Source organism: Oncorhynchus clarkii, chromosome 9 (assembly GCF_045791955.1).
Source record: "Oncorhynchus clarkii lewisi isolate Uvic-CL-2024 chromosome 9, UVic_Ocla_1.0, whole genome shotgun sequence".
NCBI lineage: Eukaryota > Metazoa > Chordata > Actinopteri > Salmoniformes > Salmonidae > Oncorhynchus > Oncorhynchus clarkii.
In genome coordinates this window covers 32,984,737-32,997,583 of record NC_092155.1, presented here as the reverse complement: position 1 = coordinate 32,997,583, position 12,847 = coordinate 32,984,737, and the positions used below count along the sequence as shown (strand labels likewise).

The window sequence follows — 12,847 nt, the reverse complement described above, 5'->3', positions numbered from 1 at the left end:
ACAGAAATAGAAAATCATAGACAAACTAACATAGAAAACCCACCCAAAACCCACCCACCCTGACCATACTAAAACAAAAGACAAAACAATGGAACTAAGGTCAGAACGTGACAAAAGTGGTGCGTGCATATGTATTCACCCCCTTTACTATGAAGCCCCTAAATAAGAAGTCACATAATTAATTAAATAAAGTTCCCCTGTGTGCAATCTAAGTGTCACATGATCTGTCACATGATCTCAGTATATATATACACTTGTTCTGAAAGGCTCTGCAACACCACTAAGCAAGGGATACCACCAAGCAAGCGACACCATGAAGACCAAGGAGCGCTCCAAACTGGTCAGGGACAAAGTTGTGGAGAAGTACAGATTAGGGTTGCGTTATAAAAAAATATCTGAAACTTTGAACATCCCACGGAGAACCATTAAATCCATTATTAAACACAACAACCCTGCCAAGAGAGGGCCGTTTACCGAAACTCACGGACCAAGCAAGGAGGTCATTAATCAGAGAGACAAATAAGAGATCAAAGATAACCCTGATGGAGCTGCAAAGCTCCACAGCGGAGATTGAAGTATCTGTCCATACGGACCACTTTAAGCCCTACACACCACAGAGCTGGGCTTATGGTAGAGTGGACATAAAAAAGCCACTGCTTAAGCCTCCCGTTGTCCTCATATTCTGTATACACCCGTGTCCTCCGGGTCAACCGTGTCGCCTTCACTAAACCCCCAATGAGCACAAGTGGGACTGTATGCGGGTGCACAGCCTTTGCAGATATATTTCTTACACCTGCAGCACACAGTATGTGTATTACAGTCCTTCTTTGGTGGGCAGTTCTGACACCTCTTCCTCTTACTTGCCCCAGCTGGGGATGTGGCTGGGGCAGCTGGCTCCTCAGGTTGATCACGAGATCTATCCCTGTGAACAGCTTCCATAAGTTCTGCAGATGCTTCTGTGCGGGGAGATGCTCCCTTTTTTCGATTAATGCCTTTCCCAGCTGCTCCAGGAACACCCTCCTCTTGTTTCCACTTACAAGGCATCCAGCTAGGGTTGATATCTCCATATGACAAAGGTATTGTAGGAGGAAACATCAATGATGTTGTGGAAGATGACCAGGGGCCAGCGGGCAGTCATCCTTCTGCAGCTGTACATTCCAATCACTAGGTTGTCCACACCTCCTTTGTTGCAGTTGTAGTCTAGGATGATGGCTGGCCTCCTGTCCTGGCGATCGCTAATTTCAGCCTCTGTGTGCAGTGTGCTCAGAAGTAACACATGCTTGTTTTTCTTTGGGAGGTAGGAAACTAGAGTGGTGGTGGGCGTGAAAGCAAACCTTGATGAGAAGAACTCTCTTTCCTTTGACACAAGCAGTGCAGGTGGGAGCTCAGACCTGTTCTTTTGAACCATGCCAACCATGGTGACGTTCCTCTTCAGGAGCTGCCGTCCGAGTTCATAAAAGGAGAAGAAATTGTCACGTGACATTGTGACCCCTCAGTCCCATCAAGCACAACCCGCATCCCCTGGTTCTTCTCTGGGCCTCCACTGGTCGGCTTCCCGGTGTAGACTTGCATCTTCCAAGCGTAGCTGGAATTGGCGTCGCAGGCCACCCATGACTTGATCCCATATTTTGCTGGCTTGCTGGGCATGTTCTGCCGGAATGGACAACAGTGTTTGGCAAGAAGAGATTAGAATCATTGGTAATTATTAGTATCGGTGTCACACAGACACAGTCACAGAAGTCAGTGGTGAAAATCACTTTTATTATATATATAAATTGATATTTATTTATAAAGCCCTTTTTACATCAGCTGATATCTCAAAGTGGAGTACAGAAACCCAGCCTAAAACCCCAAACAGCAGCAATGCAGGCGTAGAAGCACGCTGGCTTGGAAAATCTCCCTAGAAAGGACCTAGGAAGAAACCTTGATATACCTAGATATACCTAGATATACTACCTCTGAATGGAACCAGTTGCTCATCCACTGTCACGTCAGGCCCTGGGTTGTAAAGGACTGGCAGCCGCTCCACCCACTTGTCCCAGACCCCTCTTATGGCTGCCAGTTTGTCTGTCACACATCTTGTGGGTCTTGACTCACGGTCAACAAATCGTAGCAGTCTTGAGTAAGTGTGAAATAGTTTGAGTGGCATCGTGGCACGGAAAATGGCCATTCCACTCTCTGCATCCCATAGACTAGTGGCAGCCTCACCTCGGGACCTGTATACACCTGCTAAGATTACCAGCCCTATATAGGCATGCAGGTCAGTCTCATCCATCCCTTTCCAGCTGTCTCCATATTTTCAAAACCCCTCCAGATTTGTCATGTCCAGGATGATTTTTTCTATTGCTGGTGTGATGAACAAGTAGAATGTCAAGGCCATGTCAATGGCATGGGAAATGGGATATGTTGTGGGTCCCGGGGTCATCTCCAGGCCCTTATGCTCTGCCATCCTTCCCTGTTTGTGATATGCTACTGAGGACCATTTGATTTTGCAGTTTTTTTGACAGGAAAGTTTCTCTTTCAGCTTGAGGGATTTCTTCTTCCTCCCCATTTTCATCTTCTGACACATCCTCCATTTCCTCTTCAGAATCATAGCAGTCTTGCTGGACATTTGAAAATATCTGTTTTAGAACCTGTTCAGCAGTGAACCGCACAGTCATGGCTTCAGCACCTTGGAGAAGACCTCATGTCTGGCCATGTACGGACGTGTACCGATGGAAATATTTTTTTAAATAAAAAAATATATATTTTTCACCTTTATTTAACCAGTTAGGCTAGTTGAGAACAAGTTCTCATTTGCAACTGCGACCTGACCAAGATAAAGCAAAGCAGTTTGACACATACAACAACACAGAGTTACACATGGAATAAACAAACATACAATCAATAATACAGTAGAAAGGTATATATACAGGCAATAAATAGGCCATGGTGGCATAGTAATTACAATATAGAAATTAAACACTGGAATGGTAGAATGTGCAGAAGATGAATGTGCAAGAAGAGACACTGGGGTGCAAAGGAGCAAGATAAATAAATAAATAAATACAGTATGGGGATGAGGTAGATTGGATGGGCTATTTACAGATGGGCTATGTACAGGTGCAGTGATCTGTGAGCTGGTGTTTAAAGCTAGTGAGGGAGGTAAGTGAGGAAGAATTGGCTTTGGGGGTGACCAGTGAGATATACAGTGAGACAAAAAAGTATTTAGTCAGTCACCAATTGTGCAAGTTCTCCCACTTAAAAAGATGAGAGAAGCCTGTGATTTTCATCATAGGTACACTTCAACTATGACAGACAAAATTAGATTTTTTTTTCTTCTGAAAATCACAATGTAGGATTTTTAATGAATTTATTTGCAAATTATGGTGGAAAATAAGTATTTGGTCACCGACAAACAAGCAAGATTTCTGGCTCTCACAGACCTGTAACTTCTTCTTTAAGAGGTTCCTCTGTCCTCCACTCGTTACCTGTATTAAATGGCACCAGTTTGAACTTGTTATCAGTATAAAAGACACCTGTCCACAACCTCAAACAGTCACACTCCAAACTCCACTATAGCCAAGACCAGAAGAGCTGTCAAAGGACACCAGAAACAAAATTGTAGACTAGCACCAGGCTGGGAAGACTGAATCTGCAATAGGTAAGCAGCTTGGTTTGAAGAAATCAACTGTGGGAGCAATTATTAGGAAATGGAAGACATACAAGACCACTGATAATCTCCCTCGATCTGGGGCTCCACGCAAGATCTCACCACGTGGGGTTAAAATGATCACAAGAACGGTGAGCAAAAATCCCAGAACCACACAGGGGGACCTAGTGAATGACCTGCAGAGAGCTGGGACCAAAGTAACAAAGCCTACCATCAGTAACACACTACGCCGCCAGGGACTCAAATCCTGCAGTGCCAGACGTGTCCCCCTTTGGTAAAAACTCAACTCGTCATGTTTGGAGGACAAAGAATGCTGAGTTGAATCCAAAGAACACCATACCTACTGTGAAGCATGGGGTGGAAACATCATGCTTTGGGGCTGTTTTTCTGCAAAGGGACCAGGACAACTGATCTGTGTAAAGGAAAGAATGAATGGGGCCATGTATCGTGAGATTTTGAGATTTGAGTGAAAACCTCCTTCCATTAGCAAGGGCATTGAAAATGAAACGTGGCTGGGTCTTTCAGCATAACAATGATCCCAAACACACCGCCCGGGCAACGAAGGAGTGGCTTCGTAAGAAGCATTTCAAGGTCCTGGAGTGGCCTAGCCAGTCTCCAGATCTCATCCCCATAGAAAATCTTTGGAGGGAGTTGAAAGTCCGTGTTGCCCAGCAACAGCCCCAAAACATCACTGCTCTAGAAGAGATCTGCATGGAAGAATGGGCCAAAATACCAGCAACAGTGTGTGAAAACTTTGTGAAGACTTACAGAAACGTTTGACCTCTGTCATTGCCAACAAAGGGTATATAACAAAGTACTGAGATAAACTTTTGTTATTGACCAAATACTTATTTTCCACCATCATTTGCAAATAAATTCATTAAAAATCCTACAATGTGATTTTCTGGATTTTCTTTCTCATTTTGTCTGTCATAGTTGAAGTGTATCTATGATGAAAATTACAGATCTCTCACATCTTTTTAAGTGGGAGAACTTGCACAATTGGTGGCTGACTAAATACTTTTTTGCCCCACTGTACCTGCTGCAGCACGTGCTGCTATGGTGGGTGCTGCTATGGTGACCAGTGAGTTGAGATAAGGCGGGGCTTTACCAGGCAGAGACTTGTAGATGACTTGGAGCCAGTGGGTTTGGCAACGAGTATGAAGCTATGGCCAGCCAACGATCCAGTACAGGTCGCAGTGGTGGGTAGTATATGGGGCTTTGGTGACAAAACGGATGGCACTGTGATAGACTGCATCCAATTAGTTGAGTAGAGTGTTGGAGGCTATTTTGTAAATGATTTAGCCGAAGTCGAGGGTCGGTAGGATGGTCAGTTTTATGAGGGTATGTTTGGCAGCACGAGTGAAGGATGCTTTGTTGCGAAATAGGAAGCCAATTCTAGATTTAATTTTGGATTGGACATGTTTATTGTGTGTCTGGAATGAGAGTTTACAGTCTAACCAGAAACCTAGGTATTTGTAATTGTCCACATATTATAAGTCAGAACCGTCCAGAGTAGTGATGCTGGACGGGCGGGCAGGTGCGGGCAGCGATCGGTTGAAGAGCATGCATTTAGTTTTACTTGTATTTAAGAGCAGTTGGAGGCCACGGAAGGAGAGTTGTATGGCACTGAAGCTCGTCTGGAGGTTAGTTAACACAGTTTCCAAAGAAGGGCCAGAAGTATACAGAATGGTGTCATCTGCGTAGAGGTGGATCAAAGAATCACCAGCAGCATGAGCGACATCATTGATGTATACAGAGAAGAGAGTCGGCCGCAGATTCGAACCCTGTGGTACCCCCATAGAGACTGCCAGAGGTTCGGACAACAGGCCCGCCGATTTGACACATTGAACTCTGAGAAGTAGTTGGTGAACCAGGCGAGGCAATCATTTGAGAAACAAAGGCTGTCGAGTCTGCCAATAAGAATGTTGTGAATGACAGAGTCGAAAGCCTTAGCCAGGTCGATGAATACGGCTGCACAGTAATGTCTCTTATCAATGGCTGTTATGATATCGTTTAGGACCTTGAGAGTGGCTAAGGTGCACCCATGACCAGCTCTGAAACCAGATTGCATAGCAGAGAAGGTATGGTGAGATTCGAAATGGTCGGTAATCTGTTTGTTGACTTGGCTTTTGAAGACCTTAGAAATGCAGGGTAGGATAGATATAGGTCTGTAGCAGTTTGGGTCAAGAGTGTCACCCCCTTTGAAGAGGGGGATGACCGCAGCTGCTTTCCAATCTTTGGGGAATCTCAGACACGAAAGAGAGGTTGAACAGGCTAGTAATAGTGGTGGCAACAATTTCGGGCAGATAATTTTAGAAAGAAAGGGTCCAGATTGTCTAGCCCGGCTGATTTGTAGGGGTCCAGATTTTGCAGCTCTTTCAGAACATCAGCTGACTGGATTTGGGAGAAGGAGAAATGGGGAAGGCTTGGGCGAGTTGCTGTGGGGGGTGCAGTGCTGTTGACCAGGGTAGGGGTAGCCAGGTGGAAAGCATGGCCAGGCGTAGAAAAATGCTTATTGAAATTCTCAATTATAGTGGATTTATCGGTGGTGACAATGTTTCCGATCTTCAGTGCAGTGGGCAGCTGGGAGGAGGTGTTCTTATTCTCCATGGACTTTACAGTGTCCCAGAACTTTTTTGAGTTAGTGTTGCAGGAAGCAAATTTCTGCTTGAAAAAGCTAGCCTTGGCTTTTCTAACTGCCTGTGTTTAATGGTTTCTAGCTTCCCTGAAAAGCTGCATATCACGGGGGCTGTTCGATGCAGAACGCCATAGGATGTTTTTGTGTTGTTTAAGGGCAGTCAGGTCTGGGGAGAACCAAGGGCTATCTTTTCTTTCCTACAGCTTACATGGGTACATGAATACAGGCAACAGTTCACTTTTGTACTACTGGGGTCAGTCTAGGACAGGTCATCACATTCCAAGTTGAATAATATCCTTGAGGGGATTGTTTTCACTGCTCCACATGTCTGGACATGTACAGACATGTACCGGTGACAATAGTAGTATATTTTCTTTCCTACAGCGTACATGGGTACATGAATACAGGCAACAGTTCACTCTTGTTCTACTGGGGTCAGTTTAGGACAGGTCATCACATTTCAAGTTGAATAATATCATGGAGGTGATTGTTTTCACTGCTGTTAAAGAAGCTCTCACTGCCTCCTTCAGACAAATGATCAAAAAAATATAAAAATAAAATAAAAGTTGGTTCAACACAGTGGCGGGTCATTTTGGCCCGAGGACAGCGATAGGGTTGATCACAGTGGTGGGTCATTTTGACCAGAGGACAGCGGGAGGGTTAAACACAGTGGCGGGTCATTTTGACCCGAGGACAGTGGGAGGGTTAAAAATGTGAAATGTCAGAGTAATGGTAGAGAGAATTACTTATTTCAGCTTTTATTTCTTTCATCACATTCCCAGTGGGTCTGAAGTTTACATACACTCAATTGGTATTTGGTAGCATTGCCTTTAAATTGTATAACTTATTGTATTGTATTGTATAACTTCGGTCAAACGTTTCAGGTAGCCTTCCACGAGGTTCCCACAATAGCTTGGGTGAATTTTGACCCATTCCTACTGACAGAGCTGGTGTAACTGAGTCAGGTTTGTAGGCCTCCTTGCTCACACACACTTTTCAGTTCTGCCCATGCATGTTCTATGGGATTGAGGACAGGGCTTTGTGTTGGCCACTCCAATACCTTGACTTTGTTGTCCATAAGCCATTTTACCACAACTTTGGAAGTATGCTTGGGGTCATTGTCCATTTGGAAGACACATTTGCAACCAAGCTTTAACTTCCTGACTGATGTCTTGGGATGTTGTTTCAATATATCCACATAATTTTCCATCCTCATGTTGCCATCAATTTTGTGAAGTGCACCAGTCCCTCCTGCAGCAAAGCACCCCCACAACATGATGCTGCCACCCCTGTGCTTCACGGTTGGGATGGTGTTCTTCGGTTTGCAAACCTCCCCATTTTTCCTCCAAACATAACGATGGTCATTATGGCCAAACAATTATATTTTTGTTTCATCAGACCAGAGGACATGTCTCCAAAAAGTATGATCTTTGTCCCCATGTGCAGTTCCGTAGTCTGGCTTTTTTTATGGCGGTTTTGGAGCAGTGGCTTCTTCCTTGCTGAGCGGCCTTTCAGGTTATTTCAATATAGAACAAGTTTTCCTGTGGATATAGATACTTTTGTACCTGTTTCCTCCAGTATCTTCACAACGTCCTTTGCTGTTGTTCTGGGATTGATTTGCACTTCTGGCACCAAAGTACATTAATCTCTAAGACACAGAACGCGTCTCCTTCCTGAGCGATATGACAGCTGCGTGGTCCCATGGTGTTTAAACTTGCATACTATTATTTGTACAGATGAACGTGGTACCTTCAGGCGTTTGGAAATTTCTCCCAAAGATGAACTAAACTTGTAGAGGTCTACAATTTTTTTCTGAGGTCTTGGCTGATTTCTTTTGGTTTTTCCATAACGTCAAGCAAAGAGGCACCGAGCTTGAAGGTAGGCCTTGAAATACATCCACAGGTACACCTCCAATTGACTAAAATTATGTCAATTAGCCTATAAGAAGCTTCTAAAGCCATGATATAATTTTCTATAATTTTCCAAGCTGTTTAAAGGCACAGTCAACTTAGTGCATGTAAACTTCTGACCCACTGGAATTGTGATACAGTAAGTGAAATAATCTGTCTGTAAACAATTATTGGAAAAATGACTTGTGTCAGGCACAAAGTAGATGTCCCAACCGACTTGTCAAAACTATAATTTGGTAACGAGACATTTGTGGAGTGGTTGAAAAACAAGTATTAATGGCTCCAACCTAAGTGTATGTAAACTTCCGACTTCAACTGTATATCAACAAAGGCCCATCGGATGATAGGCACCCTATAATTTCCTGACGTTTACAAAATGGAAAGCATGCACATTCCAAATATATCTGTTTTATTGACTTATTATCTAGTAGATTCAATGAGCTTAAAGGATATAACAAAAAGCATCCCACATACACTTGAAAATATGTTATTATATTGCAAGTAGAAAAAGTTGTTCAACACATAAACATTGTTCAGGTCCTCACGATGGCCCTAGTTAAGCACTGAAGATATGGGACAAGGACTCTCATGAGGTTCCAAGATGGGATTCAATCACTTGGAATCTCATAACTCATTGAGTTGAAAATTTGTGGAAACACAATGGCATAGAAAACACTCCCAGAGACAGTCCAGGTGATAGAGTTTATCGTACACAACACACACTGTATACAGATCACATTCTCTGTAGAACTGGTGCATAGTGCAGTCGTAGCCTTGCCTTCTATATAGACAATCATGAACATCATTGACCTCAAGTTCGTCACCGCACATTACATTTCATTGGCGGTGTTGACAGCAAGTCGTTGCAGTCAAAGCGGACTACACCGTCATGCACAGAGAACCCGTACTCGGATCTGGGTCTTGGCCTCTTCAGGTTCCACAGTTTGCAGACGTATTTCATGGTCTTGGCCATTAATCCGCAATTCACCTCAGTCCAGCACTAAGACCGGATCTTCCATGGGACCTTTGTGAAACCGGCCAGCCTCATACCCATGTTGCAATAGTCGCAGTCCTGAGAAGAAACACCGCCGACGCCTCAGAGTAGACTCTTCAACTCTTGGCACCAAGAGGAAAAGGACTTGTAGTTGGTTACCACTCCTGTCATCAATCTCTTTATTCCCAGTCCCATCGGAACTATGTTATAATCGGTCCCGCACAGCGCCATGAAAAACAAGCTTTTCCGTTTGATTCGTCTCGCCTCGGAATACATTGTTTTTCATGCGCAGGAAAAAGTGCCGGCTCGGTTCATCCTCAAGAAACGTCTGTAACTGCCACTCGGTACCGTCCCATTCATGTACGCATTACTCAACCGCTTGAGGCCATTCATGACATTTTTCTGTTCTTTGCTCAGGACCACCTTATATTCTGCGATGTCTTTTAGGTAGATCTCGGGGACCTAGTGACCCTGCAGACACAATATCTTCCTTTTCTCACCGGTAGACGGGGGGGGGGGGGCTAGACGGGACGGGACGGGGTCCGATAGCGGACTCTCGGCAGAAGTGGGGCATAGCGTTTCGAAGATGTAACAGACTGTCTTTGTAGTGACACAGTCATCGTCTACAATGAGCCCCAACCCATTCAATCTGTTCCGTGCTTTCGATTCGAAGAACCTAGACAGGAAGGTGCGTGAGAGAGATCCCCTGTTCCCGCCTAGATACAGGTACATAGCTACTGTTTTCGGCCACAAGCCGACATCACGGCCACCAGATCCGAGCATAAATGCCCGACGTAAATCCCAGTTACGCAGATGGCTCGATAGACAGGCCTGAGGGACTCGAGGGCATCTTTGTGGCAACTTTCTCGGACCCCGAGACTATACAAGTGTCTACATTGATGGACACGTGTCTAGGGTATAAGAGCACAGAGGCTGACACACTGCTCGTGGAGTTGGCAAACGTTCTGAAAGGTAGTGTGACCATTTGCACCAAAGACTCGGATCTGGTGGCCGTGATGACGGCTTGTGGCCGAAAACAGTAGCTATGTACCTGTATCTAGGCGGGAACAGGGGATCTCTCTCACGCACCTTCCTGTCTAGGTTCTTCGAATCGAAAGCACGGAACAGATTGAATGGGTTGGGGCTCATTGTAGACGATGGCTGTGTCAGAGGAGTCTCCCTTCACACCGGTAACTAGAAACAACTTGTTTTTCATACCCATGTCGGCCAACAGCTTCATCATGGTGTATTCTATGGCGCACAGATTACGCTTACAGAAATCAGTTTTTTTATTTAACCTTTATTTAACTAGGCAAGTCAGTTAAGAACAAATTCTTATTTTCAATGACGGCCTAGGAACAGTGGGTTAACTTCCTGTTCAGAGGCAGAACGACAGATTTGTACCTTTTCAGCTCGGGGGTTTGAACTTGCAACCTTCCGGTTACTAGTCCAACGCTCTAACCACTAGGCTACCCTGCCGCCCCATGTGATGCAGAGGGGGGCGGTTTAGTCTGATCTCCTTCACGGCCGGCTTCTGAGCTCCCGCACCGTCCTTTACAAGCACTACACACCGGCTGTCTGCATTTTCCGAGATGTAACCACACACCAGTGTTCTTGCCATGCTTACTATGGACGCCTGCGAATCACCCTCGATGTAGTCACTGTCCTTGACTTTGTGGATTACCATGAGATGGTCTATCAGAGTCCAATCCTGTTATTGGCACGGTCTGTCTATCAATTCAAACGGCGCCAGGTGAGGGTTTGCGAGCATCGCGTGGATAGCCGTGTGCTTCAACCCCATTTCGCTGAAAGCGTTATCCGATCGGCTAAGAGCCAAATGGAGTAGGTCTGTAGTCTGTACACAGCCAGTCTAGCTGGGGCAGTATCTAACCTCCGGTCACCATTGGTTGGATGTTTAGGCACCGTTGGCTGGATGTTTAAGGCCCCGTTGGACAAATGCTCTAGGGTTGGAGCCCTGGTTGGACAAATGAGCCCTGGTCGTGGTTGGATGTTTAGGCACCCTTGGTTGGATGTTTAGGCACCATTGGACAAGATCCTCTAGGGTTGGAGCCCTGGTTGGACAAATGAGCCCTGGTCAGACAAAATGCTCTATGGTTGGTGTTATGAGCCCTGGTTGGATGTTTCACCACTGAACTCTGGCATGGGGCGCAAGGACACTACATCTACATTTATTTCTCTTCATCGTGATTGTCGTCACGATCATCGTCATCGTGTTCAATTTCGAGAGACATCATCCGAATCACCCGAATCTCCGGTCATTGATGCCTCTACAGTCTTCCTGTTCTTCATTTTCTCCTGGTTGAAAAGCATGTTCCTGCAACACAAGTCGGTAGGGTCTAACCAGGAGGCAGGTCTCCTTGCCGAGGAGGCCAGCTGAGTCTCGACTCTCATGTTCACACACATAGGAGCCAGACAGTTAAGCACCTGGGGGCAGAAACACTTCAGCCACGGGAACTTGTTGCGTATATTCTAAGAAATCGTGGAAACAACTCCGTATGGTAACCTGGTTGGTTCCCGGCCTGATTATCACCAGGTACACGGCGGACCACTCTGCCATGCTCTGGTTCGTGAGCGAGAACATCAGCCACAGCTGCGTGTTGCATTGCCACAAGGTGGTCTGGTCTAGAATGTCGTTTTCCTGGTCTTGAGCTCCAGCAGCATTATGTTGTCCTTTACGGTGTCGTGGGACACTAGGTCCACCTTGGTGTAGAAGCCCCATGTGTCGCGGATGGACTTGCAGCCTCGCGTACAGCCGTTGTGGTACGTGCAGGGTCCGGGTTCACCAAAACTATCGGGCGTAGGCACACCGGCAACCTTGAGGCCTGCGCAAATGGTCAGGCAAAGAGCCTCGAGCTGTGTGAGAATGAGGCAAGACACGGGGCCCACGTCACACATTGTCTTCTTTCCGTTGAACCCGGCCTTGCACTGCGCGTCTACCGTAACACCTATACTGGTGGACATACGGCTCCCGTCCCACAGGCGTCTGCAGGCTTCTGGAGTCAGGGCTTTAGAACTGAACAGTTGCAGCAGCGCTTCCTTGAATGCCGAGCCCTTGGACTAGGGCGCGTTCAGGTTTCTTACGTACTCAGGCACCCACTCGAGCGAGCTCTCCTGGTTGGCGTTCAGGTCCTTGACAACCCTCTTGAACAGATCCATGCTTATCATGTTGTAACCGGATGAGCGCTTCCTGCCGCACATGATAGAATCTAGGGTTTTGGTGATACCATGAACCTTGTACCAACGGTGATCGGCTGTACACTTTGCACACAGCGCACCGCCTGAGTCTCGGAACTTGATCACAGGGTTTTGGAGCTTCATTGTATTATATGTTCTAGGATTGTTTGGTTGCTGTGATAACCAGATCCCTTTGTGAAAAGTGGCACCACTAGGTACTCTTAGTGTCGAAACATGAGGAAGTAAGGAAGGACAAACCAGAGAGGGGGAAACCCAAGGACCCAAGGATCCCCTACGAGAGATATGAATTGCAAGACAATGAGCATGAGAGGCTTCGAGTCTCTGATATCCACGAGCAAGGATCTGTTTAACTTCCCTAGGGTAGGGGGCACTATTTTCACCTCCGGGTGAAAAGCGTGCCCAAAGTAAACTGCCTACTACTCAGCTCCAGAAGC

The 12,847-nt window shown here is 45.9% G+C and overlaps 1 pseudogene; it reads right to left on the bottom strand.

The window, feature by feature from the left end:
• Positions 1-675: 675 nt before the first annotated feature.
• Positions 676-2,660, bottom strand: LOC139416991 (piggyBac transposable element-derived protein 4-like; annotated as a pseudogene).
• Between the last annotated feature and the right edge of the window lie 10,187 nt (positions 2,661-12,847).